This window comes from Bison bison, unplaced genomic scaffold (assembly GCF_000754665.1).
Source record: "Bison bison bison isolate TAMUID 2011002044 unplaced genomic scaffold, Bison_UMD1.0 scf7180017864134, whole genome shotgun sequence".
NCBI classification, from domain to species: domain Eukaryota; kingdom Metazoa; phylum Chordata; class Mammalia; order Artiodactyla; family Bovidae; genus Bison; species Bison bison.
The window spans coordinates 6,473,819-6,482,862 of NW_011494706.1; the positions used below are offsets into that span (position 1 = coordinate 6,473,819).

General features: G+C 39.7%; 1 protein-coding gene across 3 annotated transcripts in view; it reads left to right on the forward strand.

Moving 5' to 3' along the window:
* Window positions 1-9,044, forward strand: part of LOC104988452 (sterile alpha motif domain-containing protein 9-like) — a 39,418-nt gene that overhangs the window by 12,811 nt on the left and 17,563 nt on the right. The window contains exon 1 of one of the 3 annotated variants that reach the window (XM_010839783.1): window positions 4,038-4,258. The exons of 1 other annotated variant lie outside the window; for it this stretch is intronic. The gene's annotated coding sequence lies outside the window, so the exon portion shown is untranslated. Of the gene's footprint in view, window positions 1-4,037; window positions 4,259-9,044 lie in introns of those variants that run through there. One more of the 3 variants, XM_010839781.1, reaches the window with a different exon arrangement.

The window sequence follows — 9,044 nt, forward strand, 5'->3', positions numbered from 1 at the left end:
GGATGGTGTCATCTGCATATCTGAGGTTATTGATATTTCTCCCAGCAATCTTGATTCCAGCTTGTGCTTCTTCCAGCCCAGCGTTTCTCATGATGTACTCTGCATATAAGTTAAATCAGCAGTGTGACAACATATAGCCTTGACATACTCCTTTTCCTCTTTGGAACCAGTCTGTTGTTCCATGTCCAGTTCTAACTGTTGCTTCCTGACCTGCATATAGGTTTCTCAAGAGGCAGGTCAGGTGGTCTGGTATTCCCATCTCTTTCAGAATTTTCCACAGTTTATTGTGATCCACACAATCAAAGGCTTTGGCATAGTCAATAAAGCAGAAGTAGATGTTTTTCTGGAACTCTCTTGCTTAGTCCATGGAATTCTCCAGGCCAGAATACTAGAGTGAGTAACTGTTCCCCTCTCCAGGGGATCTTCCCAACCCAAGGATTGAACCCAGGTCTCCTGCACTGCAGGCTGATTCTTTACCAACTGAGCCACAAGGGAAGCCCTAAAAGTTTTTAAACAATAACAAAAAACACTCCCCACCCCCAAATGACTCTCAGTCCTAATTACTCTGAATCAGTGACAACAAGGGTAATGTATTCCGGATGCTTGCAAAAATCCTGTCTCATGAGCTAAGAGGCTTCTTGGTATTGTAATACTTCCTTCATCTGAGAGAAAGAGGAACATGATCAAATGTAAAACTTTTGGAGGTTTTGTTCCTAAGAGAAATTTTATATAAAAACAAGAGCATGGAATTAAAGCATGAGCTATTCTATAGAGCATTTCTAGATCATGACCAATTTTTCTGTGCTTGCTCAATTATAATAATTTTATTAGTGCATAAGCACCCCAAATGACTTAAAAGAGAAACCCTGATCAGATAGTATCCAGGGAGCTTAACTTTGAACACTCTTAAAGGGATCCTCAGTCTTTGAATTATTGAAATAATTTTTTAAAGATAACAAAATCTCACTCCAACAGAGTTTAAAAGAAGGCCTGGAAGGGAGAAGGAACTTCCCCCAATCTATAGCAAAGAATTCCTCTCAAATATAGATCATGACCACCAGTGAGACAGGTCACATCCCAGAATTATTCAGAGGCTGACTCCCAGCAGGAAAGGGCTGATGGTTGAAGAACCAGACTGAGATCTTAAAGCTCAGAAGAAGAGGAGGAGCTGGAAAACATCAGAATTCACTGGCAGAGTCTACCCCCTCAGGTGGACAGACATAACTGGTTCCGTTTTCTACAGGACTGCTTGAGGAAACAGTTGGCCCAAGAAATTCATATGCAAATAGCAGGACTGAACCAACAGGGTGGGTGAAGTAAGGAGGAATCCAGGCAAACAGTACATGCACATCTAGGCCATGCATTCTCAACTTACCTCCAAGGAGTAAAAACTGCTTCTTAGAAGCAAAAAAAAAAAAAGAAAGAAATTAAAAAAAAATCAGGCCTTTCTTTAAAATAGACCACATTTTTAGAGCAGTTTTTGGTTCATAGCAAAATTGAGAAGATACAGAGATTTCCCAACTACCCTCTGCCCTCACATATATATTAATACAACCTGCCCCACTATCAACATCCCTCACCGGGGTAGCCCATTTGTTACAACTGATGAACTTACATTAACACATCATCACTCACACTCTGTAGTTCAGCTTATGGTTCAGTCTTGCTGTTGTATCTTCCATGGGTTTTGGCAAATACGTATGTAATGGCATATATCAACCATTATAGTGTCATATAGAATAATTTAGTTGTCATAAAAATCCCCTATGCTCCACCAATTTATTCCTCACTCCTCCCAAACTCCTGGCAAACACTGATCTTTTTGCTGTCTCCAAAGTTTTGCCTTTTCCAGAATACAATATATTTGGAATCATATAGTATGTAGCCTGTTCAGATTAACTACTTTCACTAAGTAATATGCATTTAAGTTTCCTTCATATCTTTTTATTGCTTGACAGCTCACTTCTTTTCAGCACTGAATGAAGATTCCATTGTCTGGTTGTACCAGTTTATTTATCCATTCACCATACTAAAGGATATCTTGGTTGCTTCCAAGCTTTGGCATTTATACACAAAGCTGCTATAAGCTTTTGTATACAGGTGTTTTTGTAGACACAAGTTTTCAACTCCTCTGGGCAAATACCAAGGAATGTGATTGCTGGATCATATGGTAAAGGAAGGTTTAGTTTTGTAAGAGACCATTAAGCTGTCTTCCAAAATGGCTGCACCATTTTGCATTCCCACTAGCAATAAATGAGAGTTCCTATTGCTCTAACATCCTCACTAGCCTTTGGTGGTGTTAGCGGATTTCAGCCATTCTAATAGGTGTGTATTTCATTGTTTGAATTTGCAGTTCCCTGATGACCTTTGATGCCCTTGTTTATGTATAGGGCACAGATATACATACATTCATGCAGTATATCTGTAATAGTACAATTTCAAGGGTGAGGACAACTATTTTGAAATCCTCCTCCTTAAGGGGGAAACAGTCTAATAAAGAATTGGAGAAGTAGTGTCTGGGTAGTCAGAGAGGCAGCATGCGGAGAGAGACACAGGATAGATGAGAAGGATTGCTGAAGAACTGAAACCTGGCCTCACAGGGAATCTGAGCAATGAGACAAGCCAGGGGAATAAAACTGAGTATGGAGAGCAGAGCGTCAGTTAATTTTTGCAACCTCTTTGTGTTAGGCAAGGTTCTCTAGAGAAGCAAAACCAGTAGCACATATTGGAGAGAAAGGAGGAGGGAGGCAAGAGGGGAGAGAGAGATTATGTAACAGTTTGTGCCTCAGTTTCTTTGGCTGTAAAATGGAAATAATAATAGCATCTACCTCAGAGGATTGTGGTGAAGAGGAAATAAGTGGTAGAAAGCACAACAGTGTCCGTACATACATTATGCCCAATAAATGCTTAAAAAACATATAAAGCCAGTCTGTGAAAGCCAAGAGCTAATTGAGTTCACATAATACATGTTAACACATGCTATTAATTTTTTTTTTTTTTGCTTTTTAGAATTTTTATTTGTCTTTAGTTACACTGGGTCTTCATTGCTGTGCACCTGTTCTCTAGTCACCATGAGCCGGGGCTACTCTCTCTAGTTGAGGCTCTCCGGCTTCTCATTGTGGTGGCCTCTCTTGTTGCGGAGCGCAGGCTCTGGGGCACGCGGGCTTCAGCGGTTGCAGAATGTGGGCTCAGTAGTTGTAGCTCACGGGCTTAGTTGCTCTGCAGTGTGGGGAATCTTCCCAGACCAGGGGTCAAAACTGTGTCTCCTGCATTGACAGGTGGATTCTTTACCACTGAGCCTCCAAGAAAGCCGTGCCACTTGCTTTTAATTTTTTAAAGGCTAACTATCTTTGCCACTCTCAGGCAGTTCTGTGCCTGTCACTGAGTCAGACGTTAGAAAAGATGAATCCCAGCAGGGTGGCCACTGGGGGCCCTGCCCTACCCTGGTCCGCTCTGCAGAACTAACCTGGAGGGCTTTGGCATTCATGTGAACATGAACGTGCTGAGTCGCTTATTCACGTCCAGCTCTTTGCGACCCCATGGACTGTAACTGACCAGGCTCTTCCGTCCATGAGCTTCTCCAGGCAAGAATACTGGAGTGGGCTGCCATTTCCTCCTCCAAGGGATCTTCTCCGCTTAGGGATCTAACCACATCTCTTGTCTCCTGCTTTGTAGGTGGGTTCTTTACCACTAGTACCACCTGGGAAGTCCCTAGGAGCTCCAAAAAGGCCATGGAAGCCACTCCTTTACATTCTCTTTGGGAAAACAGAGACAGGTGGATAGTGCACCCAAGAAAACCAGTGAAATGCCAGCTTAAAGTCCTACTCAAGCTCTGGGCTCTTGGCAGCCCTCAAAAGTCTCAAGCAAAGAGTAGATTTTAACCTTTGAATTCTAACCACACACACCAGAAAGGTGGATGAGTAATGGTTTACTGAAGGACTCCTTTCAGAGAGAGAAAAAAGTCACAGTAACTGCAGATCTCAAGAAACGAAACTGAAATCAAATCTGCAGACTTCCTTCTCCCCACCTTCCAGTTTCGGCACACCCATACTGAGAAATACTGCCATTTCTGAGCCAATTAGAGCTCAGACTGAAGTGGAAGCAGGGGAGAAAAGTGCAAAAAAACCTGACTAGAAAAAAAAAGTATTTTTCTGTAACCTAGCAGTAAGAAGAAAACACAGACATTTGAATGCCTCCTACACCGAAATACATGTTTTTCCTGTCATTTATGTAGAAGAACTTTGCAAGAAAAATCTGGGTGAGTACAATATCTATTGGGCTTATTAACAGTATTATTACTATCTATAACATCATTTTATTGAGTAGAAAGGAATCTACCCCTCAATTAGAAAATTGAAATATATTCCAAAAAATAATATTTTAAGCCTAATTTTTTTTTAGCCTAGACTGTTCACTGTTGTGACACTGTGTGCTTTATATTAATTGAAAAGGAGTCACAACATTCCATAAAAGATGCAGTTGAAAACTAAAGGCACTTTTCCTTTAGAGGTATTTTTATTGATTAACTCCCCCATGGCATTAGCAGCATCTTCAAAAAGAACATATAATGAAATTTTAAAAATGTACTTTCTACAAATCTACTCTAAGGAGTTGCCAGAAAATAAAACTCCCTGATAAATCTTCAGATATTAGTGTCAGATGATACGTATTATAAACAGAGACAGAAATAGTGCTCGAGTTGTAGACAGACTACAGGAAGACAAACTACTTGAAATTATAACAGCCTTCCTCTTTCCTGATAGAAATCTTGGGTTCATGTCTGATTTTCTTCAAAATAAGGAACAAGGTAGTACCAGAGGGTGAGGGAAATACAGTTCTGATTAAAACCCTACTCTTCAATTTCCTTTTCCTTTAGAAAAACGAACCAGCCCTAAAGTTAACCCTACAGCTGATAAATATATACGTGTTTGATCAATCAACTAACAATCAATGAACAAGTTCCTTTTTTAAATACTAGTTGCTAAAAAGCTCAGAACCAAATTTTAGGGACAGTTTTAGTAAAGTATATAGAATTGAAAAATTATTTTTGCAAATTTCATCTGCATATGCAACGGGAAAATCATGTATTTCGGTGTAGGAAACATTCAAATGTCTGTGTTTTCTTCTTCCTACTTACTGTATTAGAGAAAAATACTTCAGGGTCTTTTATGGTTCCATACAAATTTTAGAACTATTTGTTCTAGCTCTGTGAAAAATGCCTTTGCTATTTTGATAGGGATTGCATTGAATCTGTCGATTGCCTTGGGTCGTATGGCCATTTTAACAACATAAATTCTTCCAGCACATGGACACGCTCTATCTCTCCATCCGTTTTGTTGGATCAGTGTCACGTGGTTCCCAGAGTACAGGTCTTTCACCTCCTTAGATTTATTCCTACCCATTTATTATTTTTGATGCAAGTATAAATGCGATTGTTTTATTTCTCTTCTGATAGTCTGTTGTTAATATATAGAAACACAACAGATTTCCGTATATTAATTTTACATCCTGCAATTTTACTGAATTCATTTATTAGTTCTAATAGTTTTTTTGGTGGCATTTTAGGTTCTTCTATACATAGTATTGGAGAAGGCAATGGCACCCCACTCCAGCACTCTTGCCTGGAAAATCCCATGGACGGAGGAGCCTGGTGGGCTGCAGTCCATGGGGTTGCTAAGAGTCGGACACGACTGAGCGACTTCATTTTCACTTCTCACTTTCCTGCATTGGAGAAGTAAATGGCAACCCACTCCAGTGTTCTTGCCTGGAGAATCCCAGGGACGGGGGAGCCTGGTGGGCTGCCGTCTATGGGGTCGCACAGAGTTGGACAGGACTGAAGCGACTTAGCAGCAGCAGCAGCAGCAGCATACATAGTGTTATGTTATCTTCTATACATAGTATTATGTTATCTTCTATACATAGTGTTATGTGGGTAGAATTCAAAGGACAGTCTTACTTCTTCATATCCAGTTTGGATGACTTTTATTTCTTTTTCTTGTTTAATTGCCGTCACTAGTATTTCCAATGCTATGTTAAATAAAAGTAGCAAGAGTAGCCATCCTTGTCTTATTCCTGATCTTAGAGGGAATGCTTTCAGCTTTTCACCACTAGTTTGATGTTGACTGTAGGTTTGTTATATATGGTTCTTATTATGTTGATATATGTTCCCTGGGTCGGGAAGATCCCCTGGAGGAGGGCATGGCAACCCACTCCAGTACTTTTGCCTAGAGATTTCCATGGACAGAGCAGCCTGGTGGGCTACAGTCCACGGGGTCGCAGACAGTCAGACACGACTGAGCGCCTAAGCACGGCACACGTTCCATCCACGCCCGCTATATTGAGAGTTTTTTTAATCATAAATGGATTGTCAAAAACTTTTATTGAGTCTTTTGAGTTGATCAGATCATTTTTATTATTCAACTTGTTAATATGATCTTTCACATTGATTGATTTACAGATTTTGAACCATTCCTGCATTGCTGGGATAAATCCCACTTGATCATATTTATGATCCTTTCCCATCTAGTGTATTGTTTAAGGCCAGTGTTTCTTTATTGATATTCTGTCTGGATAATCTGTCCACTGATATAAGTGGAATGCCAAAGTCCCCTAATACTGTTGTATTAGTTTCAATTTCTTGCTTTATGTTTGTTAATATTTGCTGCATGTATTTAGGTGTTGGTTCCTATGTTGGGCTTCCCTAGTGACTCAGGCGTAAAGAATCCACCTACAGTGTAGGAGACCCAGGTTCGATCCTTGGGTCAGGAAGATGCCCTGGAAAAGGGAATGGCTACCCACTCCAGTATTCTTGCCTGGAGAATTCCACGGACAGAGGACCCTGGCAGGCTACAGTCCATGGAGTCGCAAAGAGTCAGACATGACTGAGCGACTAACACTTTGTTTTCATGTTGGGTGTATCTATATTTTCAATTGTTACCTCTTCTTGTTGTATTGATTTATCTTTATGCACTGTTCTTTATTTCTTGTCATTTGTTATAGTCTTTCTTTTAAAGTATATTTTATCTGATAAAAGTATTGCTACTCCAGCTTTTCTTGTTTCAATTTGTGCAGAATATGGTTTTCCTTCCCCTCACTTTCAGTTTTTCCATCCCCTTCCCCACTCCAGCACCTGGTAACCTCTGTTGTCTGAGTTCAACTTTGAAGGGGAAGTGGTTGTTTTCTTAGATTCCACATATAAGTGAGCTCATACAGTAATTGTCTTTCTCTTTCTGTCTTATTTCGCTTAGCATAATGTCCTTCAGTTTCATCTATATTGTCACAAATAGAAGGATTTCCTTCTTTCTCATAGCTATTGTAAATATGTTTATTTGCTACAGTGCATGTGGGCATGCAACTGTCCCTTCAAAATATTTATTTCATTTCTTTCTGACATATAGTCAGAAGTGAGATTGCTGGATCACAGAGTAATTCTGTTTTTAATTTTTTGAGGAATCTCCATACTGTTTTCCATAATGGCTGTACCAGTTTACATCGCCACTAGCAATGTACAAGTGTTTTCTTCACATCCTCACCAGCTCTCGCTATCAGTTTTGTTTTGAATAATAGCCATCTAATAAGTGTGACGGGGTTACCTCATTGTGATTTTGATTTCCCTGATGATTAGTGATGTTAAACACTTTTTTCCTATATCTGTTGGCCATTTGCGTGTCTTCGTTTGAGAAATGTCTGTTTGGGTTCTTAGTTTATTTTTCAAATTAGATTGTTTGTTTTCTTGCTATTGAGTAGTTTGAGCTCCTTATGTATTTTGGAGGAGAAGGGGGCGACAGAGAATGAGATGGTTGGATGACATCACCGACTCAATGGACATGAGTTTGAGCAAACTCCAGGAGTTGGTGAAGGACAGGGAAGCCTGAAGTGCTGCAGTCCATGGAATCGCAAAGAGCTGGACATGACTGAGCGACTGAACTGAACTGAAGAGATAGGGTTTGCCAGTATTTTCTCATTCCATAAGGGCCTTTTCATTCTGTGCATTGTTCCTTTTGCTGTGCAGAAGTTTTTAGTTTGCAGTCCATTTGTCTGTGTCCGCTTTTATTGTTTGTGTTTTTGGGGTCATATCCAAAGCTTGTTGCTCAGACTGATGTCAAGAAGATTTTCCTCTATTTTCATCTATAGTTTTTTGGTTTCAGGTCTTAGAGTTAAGTCTTTAAGCAATTTGTGTTTTCTACTCAAGATCACTTTTTCATGGGTCTTCTGTAGTTCCATATGAATTTTAGGCTTTTTTTTTCTATTTTTGTGAAAAATTTCATTGGAAATTTTATAACTATTGCATTGAATCTCTAATTGATTTGGGTAGTATAAACATTTTAATAATATTCTTCTAATTCGTAACACAGGATACCTTTCCATTTATTTGTGTCTTCTTCAGTTTCTTTCATCAGTGTTTCACAGTGTTCAGTGTATGGATCTTTCACCTCCTTATTTAAATGTATCCCTGAGTAATTTTTGTGCTACTGTAAGTGAGCTCATTTTAATTTTTTTCAGATAGTTTATAGTTAGTGTTAGTGTATAGAAATGTAGCTTTTTAATACTGATTTTGTATCCTGTACCTTTTCCTAATTTGTTTTTTTTTTTTTGTTCTAAAGGCTTTCTCTTTTTTTTTGGTGGTAGTTTCTAAGTTTTTACTTACTCCTTGGAAGGAAAGTTATGACCAACCTAGACAGCATATTGAAAAGCAGAGACATTACTTTGCCAACAAAGGTCTGTGTAGTCAAGGCTATGGTTTTTCCAGTGGTCATGTATGGATGTGAGAGTTGGACTGTGAAGAAAGCTGAGCACCAAAGAATTGATGCTTTTGAACTGTGGTGTTGGAGAAGACTCTTGAGAGTCCCTTGGACTGCAAGGAGATCCAACCAGTCAATTCTGAAGGAGATCAGTCCTGAGTGTTCTTTGGAAGGAATGATGCTAAAGCTGAAACTGCAGTACTTTGGCCACCTCATGCGAAGAGTTGACTCATTGGAAAAGACTCTGATGCTGGGAGGGATTGGGGGCAGGAGGAGAAGGGGACGACAGAGGATGAGCTGTCT